The sequence below is a fragment of the Podarcis filfolensis genome (genome assembly GCF_964270895.1).
Source record: "Podarcis filfolensis genome assembly, chromosome: 6".
In the NCBI taxonomy this organism is placed as follows: domain Eukaryota; kingdom Metazoa; phylum Chordata; class Lepidosauria; order Squamata; family Lacertidae; genus Podarcis; species Podarcis filfolensis.
Window position 1 is genome coordinate 91,747,819 of NC_139609.1, and position 10,412 is coordinate 91,758,230.

Here is a 10,412-nt window from a genome sequence, read left to right on the forward strand (position 1 = left end):
TTGATGTGCAGCCTGAGAGTATTTCAGAACAGGGCTGAGAATTGACCACTGTTAATTCCACTCATCCTGCAGTCATGGAAGTCCAATGCAGACATGGCACAGCTGTGGCCAGAAAATGAATTTCTCTGCAGGCCAGGGATGGAATTATGTGTGACGTCCAGGTGCTCCATTTCCTTTACAAATTAAGGTCTGGAAAGGTGGAATTTGCAGTACAGAAGCTTTGGGTGGAAGCAGAGTGCTTAACCCTTCCTTGCCAGGTGGGTTTTTCCCAACTGCTACTTGCTTTTTACTCCCTATTGAACTTCCAGGATTGTGTTTTCATCACAAACATGGGCCTGGAAGCTGAATAGGGTGGGAAAGCAGCTTCCCTAGGAGGAGTTGCAGGGGTAAACTAGAAGGAAGGGGACGAGCTAAGCCCATTTCCTCTGCCCATAACGTTTCCATAGCAAATTGCACCCTCTTGTTCCCAAGAGGCTAGTCCTTCAGAAGGAGACAGCTGTTGCAAGAAGGAGTCAAATGGCAGTTGGTCTCCACACCAGCAGAGTGGACCCTAATAATCTCATGTTTCCCTCTGAAGACTGCTGGTGATGCACCTCTTGTTGGGATGTGAATAGATGGTAAAGGTAAAGGGACCCCTGGCCATTAGGTCCAGTCATGGCCGACTCTGGGGTTGCGGCGCTCGTCTTGCTTTACTGGCCGAGGGAGCCGGCGTACAGCTTCTGGGTCATGTGGGCAGCATGACTAAGCCGCTTCTGGTGAACCAGAGCAACACACAGAAACACCGTTCACCTTCCCGCCGGAGCAGTACCTATTTATCTACTTGCACCTTGACATGTTTTCGAACTGCTAGGTTGGCAGGAGCAGGGACCAAGCAACAGGAGCTCACCCCGTCATGGGGATTCGAACCACCGACCTTCTGATCAGCAAGTCCTAGGCTCTGTGGTTTAACCCACAGCACCACCCGCGTCCCATAGATGGTAGGAGGTGATATATTTATTAGATATTATGCTTTCCTTTTTCACGTCTGTGAGTTCAGCAAGTGCCATCCCTTGGCAGCTTAAAAGGGAAGCTTAGATCAGCTTGTTTTAGCTTTTTAGTTTGAGTAATCCAGGATGCTCTAAGGCAGATTGGATTTTCCTGATATCTCCCCCTTAAAACAATAATCAAACAAACAGTCTTGTAATAGGTAAAAAATAACATTTACTCACTTGGAATAACTGTTGAAGAGTAGGTTTAAAAAGGTATTTCAGTTACAAAGAGATGCTTAAGTCTAGCTTAAAAGGGAATCTGAGCATTGGAGTTCAGACATGTAGATGTCCTTCACATTTCTGGCTTGGTGTTAAGATGAAGAAGAAAAGAAGAGAGGAGAAAGAGGGTCTGCCCAGGCAGGAAGTGCCTCTCGTAGAGTTCTTTCTAACAAGCTTAGTGAGCTTCAGCTCCTATCATGTGCCTATCTAGCAAAGCATGAATTTGACTGCACTTTAAATATCCCACATCTCCCACTTTTACAAAACATGTGAAACGGTGCCTAAATAAGAGGAGGCTTTGCAGAGTGCATCCTCTACTAAGGCATGCTTTTCTTTTGAGCAATTGCAGCCATGTCCCACAGATGTGGGGATGAGAGAGAAGGGTGTCGCTTCTGGGGCAGTTTTACATCTCAGTGGCTCTTGCACACTTTTAGAACACTTTTCTTTGTGCCACAGTTCCCATTGCAATGCAGGTGTTAACTTAATTGATCTGGGTGCTGGTAAAACTGTGAATGTCACAGCAGCCGAGCCAGGCATGATGGCTCACTGCAATACTGGCATCAGATGAGCTTCCTCTCCCGGGTAGCTCTGCCAATGCACCAAACAGGACCTGCTTGGTGCAGCAAACCCACTGGAGGGAAGAGTGCTAATAATGAAAGATTAGACAGATCTGCTGGCTGAATAAAAATGTGTTCCAGTGCAAGGCGCAATTGCTCACTAGCCTATCTACTTGGGGGTCACTCCCAAGCAAAATCGCTGTTAATGAATTTCTGTGCATTAACCGCCGTGGTGCAGTGAACCCTGTTGCCTAGTTGTGCGCCTCGGAAGCTATCGCAGCAAATAAAACATCAACAAAACAACAATTTAGAAGATCCTAGAGGAAAATCAAAGTCACGCCTTGCAACCAGCTCAACCTTTATTACCAAGAAAACCTGTTCCTGGGTGTGTGTTTCAAGACTTTGCCAGTCATGAGAGGAGCCTACTGGATGAGGCCAATGGCCCATCTAGTCCAGAGCTGGGAGGGACCTCAAGGGTCATCTAGTCCAACCCCCTACAATGCGAGAACCTCAACTAAAACATCAATGGCAGATAGCCATCCAACCTCTGCTTAAAAACCTCCAGGTAAGGAAAGTGTGTTGCCTTCTGAGGGAGTCTGTTCTGCTGTGGAACAGCTCTTACCATTAGCAAGCTCTTCCTGATGTTTAGTCAGAATCTTCTTTCTTGTAACTTGAAGCCATTGGTTCACATCCTGTGGAACGCCTCCCATCAGATGTCAAGGCAATAAACAACTATTTTACTTTTAAAAGACAACTGAAGGTGGCCCTGTTTAGGGCAGTTTTTAATGTCTGGTGCTGTGTTGTTTTTAATATTCACTTGGAAGCCGCGCAGAGTGGCTGGGGAAACCCAGCCGGATGGGCGGGGTATAAATAATAGATTATTATTCTATATTATTATTACAAGAAAGGAGATTCCAACTTAACATCAGCAAGCACTTTCTGATGGCAAGAGCTGTTTGACAGTGGAATGAACTCCCTCGGGTAGTGGTGGGCTCTCTTTCACTGGAGGTTTTTCAGCAGAGGTTGGATGGCCATCAGTCATGGATGCTTTAGCTGAGATTCCTGCATTGCAGGGGGTTGGACTAGATGACCCTTGGGTCCCTTCCAACTCTACAATTCTCCGATTCTATGATGTCAGGTATAAGGGAGGTTGACTATGGTTCCCAGATTTTTTTCAATGAATCCGGGGACATATTTTTTTTTAAGCTGTGTAGCAACAGGGAGTCAGTAGTGGGCATGCATATTGTATAAAGGTGCAAAGCCCTTCTTTCGCAACCTGTGAAACATAAATGCACAGAGACTGGGCAACGTGTGACTCCTGAGCCTTCCCCGATCTCCTCCCCCGTCCCCCCTTTGTTTTGGCAGATCAGGGGAGGCTAGGGAGTCATGGGCGGGCAGCTGTTGCCCAGGAGGGGCCAGCCTGGTAGTGCAGTTGGCCATGGCTGGCTTCAGGAGCTGCTTGCTGCCATGGCACAGGAAAAATGGCCGGCGCCACGGCAGCAAACAGCTCCTGAAGCCAGCCAGAGAGAACTGGGAACATTCCGGGGACAGATTTTGTCCGGGGACAGATTTGCAAATCCGGGGACTGTCCCTGGGAACCAGGGATGTCTGGCAACCCTAAGGTAGACATAAGGTAAAGGTAAAGGGACCCCTGACCATTAAGTCCAGTTGTGACCGACTCGGGGGTTGCAGCTTTCATCTCGCTTTATTGGCCGAGGGAGCCGGCGTACAGCTTCCGTGTCATGTGGCCAGCATGACTAAGCCGCTTCTGGCTAACCAGAGCAGCGCACGGAAACACGGTTTACCTTCCTGCCAGAGTGGTACCTATTTATCTACTTGCACTTTGATGTGCTTTCGAACTGCTAGGTTGGCAGGAGCAGGGACCGAGCAACGGGAGCTCACCCCGTCGCGAGGATTCGAACCGCCGACCTTCTCATCGGCAAGTCCTAGGCTCTGTGGTTTAACCCACAGCGCCACCCGTGTCCCTTAAGGTAGACGTAGCTTGGCCCAAATGAGCTGATCAAGTGGCTCTAATGAGGCTCACAGGCCAGAGATTCCCCACCACTGCTCTTGCCCATCACGATATCCAACCGACACACAGCAACACAACCCTGGACTCCGGCTGCCCCCCTCACCTCAACAGCTGCAGCACGGACACAGCATCTCACAGGATCTGGCCACACTGTATTTCAGAACGTCTGCGTTTCTCCTCTCCTTCATTCCTTCCCTTGTCACGTTTGTTCGTTTTGCGTTTGCCGTGCTAAAGCATCTGAAACCAAGTGACAGATAAGGTCATATGCAAGTTTGTGGCTACAATGACCACATTTGGAAACAAGGCACTAATGGGGCGGGGGCCGTTGCGGAGAGAAAGATGTCAAGAAGGCAAAATGACAGCTTAATTAAAGGACCCCATTTCCCCAGGCAATTAGGGACTTAATATTACAAATGATCCAAACTTCTGTTTTGTAAATGCCGGCTATTACAAAAGGATGGGGAGGAAACAAGAGAGACGCAGGCAGGCTCTCTTCCCCGGAGATCCAGGCAGATGGATTTTAAATTAGAGAACAGAAACATGTCTCTTTAGACAAGTTTGTTCTCCAAGGAGATCTTTGGTTTCATTGCACAGCTTTGGAGAGCTAAATTCGGCTTCTGCCCTTTCTTCACCAAAAGGACAAATGTATCCCAGGTTGCGCATGATAGGAATCTGGGAAGGGTTGACTGACAAAAGATTGTCTCCATGCTCAGAGGCAAGAGTTTGGGATGCTTTTGGTACAGGCATCAGCCGCAGCCGGGAACTAAAATGCAGAGCCAGAATGCAAATTGCGCCCACCCTGTGAGGAGGAACAGGACAGAAATCCAATGCAGTTTACCCAGTTCAGTCATCGTGCGAAATTCTCAGAATTTTGCAGGGTGGTTCTCCATCCAAGCAATGTGTACAAAAATGCATATATTAGGGCAAAGTGTCCATAAAAATGCATATATTAACATACAAAAATGCATTACATTGGGGAAAATATTAGGTGAAATAAGCTTGGGGGGAGCATACAAAAAACCCACAAACTGGTGGGAAAATGTGGGAAACTGAAAATAATAATAATAATAATAATAATAATAATAATAATAATAACAACAATATTTATACCCCGCCCATTGGCTGGGTTTTCTCCAGCCACTCTGGGCGGCTTCCAACAAAAGATTAAAAATACATGAAAGCACCAGCCATTAAAAACTTCCCTAAACAGGGCTGCCTTAAGATGTCTTCTAAACGTCAGGTAGTTGTTTATTTCTTTGACATCTGATGGGAGGGCGTTCCACAGGGCGGTTGCCACTACCGAGAAGGCCCTCTGCCTGGTTCCCTGTAACTTCGCTTCTTGCAGTGAAGGAACCACCAGAAGGCCCTCGGAGCTGGACCTCAGTGTCTGGGCTGAGCAATGGGGATGGAGACCCTCCTTGGAAGCACAATAAACTGAGAGAAACCAAAATGGACCGATTTGCCCATCACTGCCTATTAGAGCAGCAGTGCTTTCTCAGAGGAATCTAGGGGAAAGTCTGTTGCTTTTCCATAGGTCCATTGCATACTGACGATGTTGTACCCATGTGCATTATTGTATCACTGTCCCTCTAAGAGTATAGTTTGGTTGTCAGTGCCCAGCACCGAGGGAAGGGGGAGAAATTTGTTCAATTTTTCATTGCAAACCTGATTATTTTTCACTTCCTGAAACAATGCACAAACCACAACACAGATATCCTTCAAAACCCTCCCCTGAAATTTGCAGTGTAGTTCTCAAACCCAAAACAGCATACAAGGAGGCAGAAGTGTGCACGAAGGTGGGACTATTAGTGAAAACGAGGCACAAAAATGAATTATACTACGGGAAATTGCTTGCATAAATGTGCAGATTGGGAGAAATGCACACACAAAAATGTGTGCAATTTTTCAGAGGGTTTTTGAAAATAAAGTTTGCAGATTGATGTGGAAATGGGCAGACTTAAGATTGGAAAAGTGAGGAACTGAAATTGGCCAATTTGTCTTTGCGTACTTGTACCCATTCCATATCACCAGCCCTGTTGGACTCACCTGTGAATAACAGTGGGTTTTACACTGCGGGCAGCAACCACATTAAATGTTGTAATCCAGAGAATCGAATAACCCAAATAGAGTAGATATGCTCCTCAAACTAAAGGATGCTTATATGAGAGTTCTGTTCAAGTGCTCCATAGCGATCAATGCTAATATTGTTGGGAGCATAGGCATAATATTAGGTAACTTCTGGGCATCTGCCTAAAGCTGCTGACTTTGTAGTTCACTTAGCTTTACACTGATCAATAAGAGTTTAATTGAAACAAGGAGCTAATACAGCGGTACCTCGGGTTACAGATGCTTCAGGTTACAGACTCTTCAGGTTACAGACTCTGCTAACCCAGAAATACTACCTTGAGTTGAGAACTTTGCTTCAGGATGAGAACAGGAATCACACGGCAGTGGCGCGGCGGCAATGGGAGGGCCCATTAGCTAAACTGGTGCTTCAGGTTAAGAACAGTTTCAGGTTACGAATGGACCTCCAGAACGAATTAAGTTCTTAACCCAAGGTACCACTGTATTTAAAACATGCCCATGCACCTACAAAAACTGATTGGCATGGATGATGCATCCAGCGTGTGCAAAATAACAACAACAACAACAACAACAACAACAACAACAACAACAACAATAATAATAATAATAATAATAATTTATTTATACTCAGCTCATCTGACTGGGTTTCCCCAGCCACTCTGGGCGGCTTCCAACAAAAGATTAAAAATACATTGAAACATCAGGCATTTAAAATTTCCCTAAACAGGGCTGCCTTCAGATGTCTTCTAAACATCAGATAGTTGTTTATTTCTTTGACTTCTGATGGGAGGGCATTCCACGGGGCAGGTGCCACTACTGAAAAGGCCCTCTGCCTGATTCCCTGCAAGATTTTTTGTTTTGAAGGGAAATTCTGGGAGAAGATGATACTCAATTCATAGTACATCTGAGCATCACAAGCTGGGCAACTTTGCACAGACTCTGATAATTATGAACATCAGTGACATCTCCAGTATATATGAATCACTGTGTTGAATGTGGTTGAGGGATGTGCACTCCCATGTTCTTCCTGTGATTACACAGTGCCTCAAAAAACAAACTCTTCCTTAATTTCTTCTAACAAGCATGTTACCTCCCCAAGTTTAGGAGAAGAAATATTATTGAGAGAGAAAGGAAAGATAGCATCTGATGTTTCCCATTCAGGATGTTTTTGCGTGTCTGTGTTATTGAAATCCTGCGGCTTAAATCATCTTCCCACTGGTTCATGTACTGGCTGCTATTAAATAATTAGCACTAGGGGACTATTTGCCATATGTCCCACCCACACGTCTCGGATGATGTAATTGTCTTGCTGAGGCTGCCCATCCATTGGGCAAGAGGTATGTGGTATTGCCCATTTAACATGGTGGAAGTTGGTTCCTGGTTCCTTATTTGCTGTTTGCTATTTGGGAGGGCTGGCATACAGCCAGACACCCAATGTTTTCCCTTCATTTCTCAGACAGCCATTTTGCCACTTCTAGAAGAGAATTGATAGCTTTCGTGGAGAACTACCAGTGCAGCTGGAATTAAATTTGGGTGGGTGAGTAGAATTCTCAAGAAATGTTTTGCCAGTCAAATTTGCTTATAAGCCCCTAAATAGATTTGTCCCCCAACGTCCCGGTTTTGCAATATTTCCAGTTATGGATGATGTTGGATTTGGATTACAGTGGTACCTCATGTTACATATGCTTCAGGTTACATACGCTTCAGGTTACAGACTCCGCTAACCCAGAAATAGTACCTCGGGTTAAGAGAAAGAAGAGAAGAGTTTGGATTTGATATCCCGCTTTATCACTACCCAAAGGAGTTTCAGAGCAGCTAACATTCTCCTTTCCCTTCCTCCCCCACAACCAACACTCTGTGAGGTGAGTGGGGCTGAGAGACTTCAAAGAAGTGTGACTAGCCCAAGGTCACCCATCAGTTGCATGTGGAGGAGTGGAGACATGAACCCGGTTCACCAGATTACGAGTCTACCACTCTTAACCACTACACCACACCAGAACTTTGCTTCAGGATGAGAACAGAAATCGTGCTCTGGCGGTGCGGCAGCAGCGGGAGGTCCCATTAGCTAAAGTGGTGCTTCAGGTTAAGAACGGACCTCCGGAATGAATTAAGTTCTTAACCCGGGGTACCACTGTATTGGGCTTTTTGTTTTCAGAGAAGAAGGATTTAAAAGCAAAGCATAGAGCAGCAGTGGGGAACCTTTTTTTCCACTGAATGGCCATTCTTCCTCCTGGACAACTTTCTGGGGGGCCACATACCAATGGTGGATGGGGGCAGAGGTCAAGAGTGGGTGGAGCTACAGATGTGACTTTGTACAGTAGGCTAATTTAAGCCAGGCAAAACTCAGATATCTCAGTGCATACATTTCTCCATTGAGGCAAAGAAGGGGCAGTATCATAGTCCAAGGGGCACATTTCAGGCACAAACTTAGGCAAAGGTTCAGAAAGGGTTCGTGAAGGGTGTGGCCTGGGCACAGAAGCATATTTGCGGTAGTGTGACCAGTTCGCCCGCACCGGGCGCTGAGCCAAGAGGGTACCACAAGGGGATGCTGCAACAATGATGAGCGACGGAAGGCAAGAGTTGGAGAGGTGCCAAATTTTGACATCATGCAGGGCACTGCTGAAATTTAAAAACCCAAAGTCTGCCAGTGTTGGGTAGAGTCCCAAAGGCTTGGCCAAGAGGCCAGGAAAGCTGGTGTCAGGGACTGGACAGAGGAGGAACGGTGGAGATGTCCTTACCAGCCTGACCCTTCCTTCCAGAGAAGAAGAAGACAGTTCAGAATTACAACAGGGGTTTGAGGGAGATCACAGCTCAGAGGCAGATATGGGGGAAAGCTGGAAAATAATGGGAGAAGAGGAGGAGGAGGAAGAAGAAGCACCAGGAGGGCAACAGCTGACAGACACAGTGTCTTTAGAAAGCATTCCAGGAACCCCCCACCCACAACCTGGAGAGCATTGAAAGTAGGAGAGCAAAGAGCTCAAACGCAGAGGGCACTTTTCTGCACCAGTAGCTGTGGCGCATGAGAGAGGGAGAGGTTGGAGACTCACCCGGGGCAACACCATTATTCCAATAGGCTGCATTTCCAAGCCTCTTTCTGTGAACATTGAATAAAAAGCAGTTGGTAAGAACTGTTCCTTGTCTTGTCCATTCCTGGCAACCTGCCTTGGGGGGTTGTATCCTCTTCCACCTGACAGCTGAAATCAGTCCCAGGTCTGAAGTTCCCCCACCCCTTGCATAAAACCACTGAATTTAGGAAGTTGGTAACTTTATGCAGCCGCTTGAAAATTCGTCAACAATGCTTCATAAGATGTGTTTCTTTCTGTAGCAGCACTCTTGCAGGTCAAATTTCAGAAGGAAGATTTTGAAAATGCCGCATCTATGGTTATTATCTACATTCAGACCAGAAAAGAACAGATCAGAAGAGTCTTGGCTCCATAGCTCACATATGTTGCTTTGATCTCATCTGTACTGACACTACTTCTGATCGGCGCACAAGATCTCATTGGCTTATAATATCTTGACACCCCATATAAGTAAAAAGAAACAGGGATACAGCCTGACTATCTTTAGACATTATCTAAAAGCTGATCTCTTTGTAATGGGCATGTTGTCTGAGTCATGTCCCCCTGGACATCCAGACTCCTGTAAAGTTTACCCTCGGCCACCCCATGCTTGAGTCCTGCACCCAACTCAAACCCTATTATGGTTCTATTATCTTCAACTTCTGTTAATGCACTGTTGAGCTGTTCGACAGTGGAACAGTCTCACTTGGGAGGTGGTGGACTCTCCTTCCTTGGAGGTTTTTAAGCAGAGGTTGGATGGCCATCTGTCATGGATGCTTTAGCTGAGATTCCTGCGTTGAAAGGGGTTGGAACTGGAAGGCCCTTTTGGAACACTTCCAACTCTACAGTTCTATGATTCTAAAACCAATAGCATTGGCAGTGTATGCCTTTTCCTCATTTCTTTTTAGGCAATGGCCTCTGTTAATTGTACAGGTGGGGAAACTCAGATCTGGGGTCCAAATGCGGCCCTGTAGGACCCTCTACATAGTCTACATAAAGGTAAAGGGACCCCTGACCATTAGGTCCAGTCATGGCCGACTCTGGGGTTGCGGCGCTCATCTCGCTTTATTGGCCGAGGGAGCCGGCGTACAGCTTCCGGGTCATGTGGCCAGCATGACTAAGTCGCTTCTGGTGAACCAGAGCAGTGTACGGAAACACCGTTTACCTTCCTGACAGAGCTGTACCTATTTATCTATTTGCACTTTAACGTGCTTTCAAGCTCCTAGGTTGGCAGGAGCAGGGACCGAGCAATGGGAGCTCACCCCGTTGCGGGGATTCAAACCGCCGACCTTCTGATCGACAAGTCCTAGGCTCTGTGGTTTAACCCACAGCGCCACCCGCATCCCTATCTGCCTCCTGGGACTCCCCCCAGGCCCTTTCCCTCCTCTCCAACCACCCTCTCTCTCCCCAGGTCACAACCCTATCTACC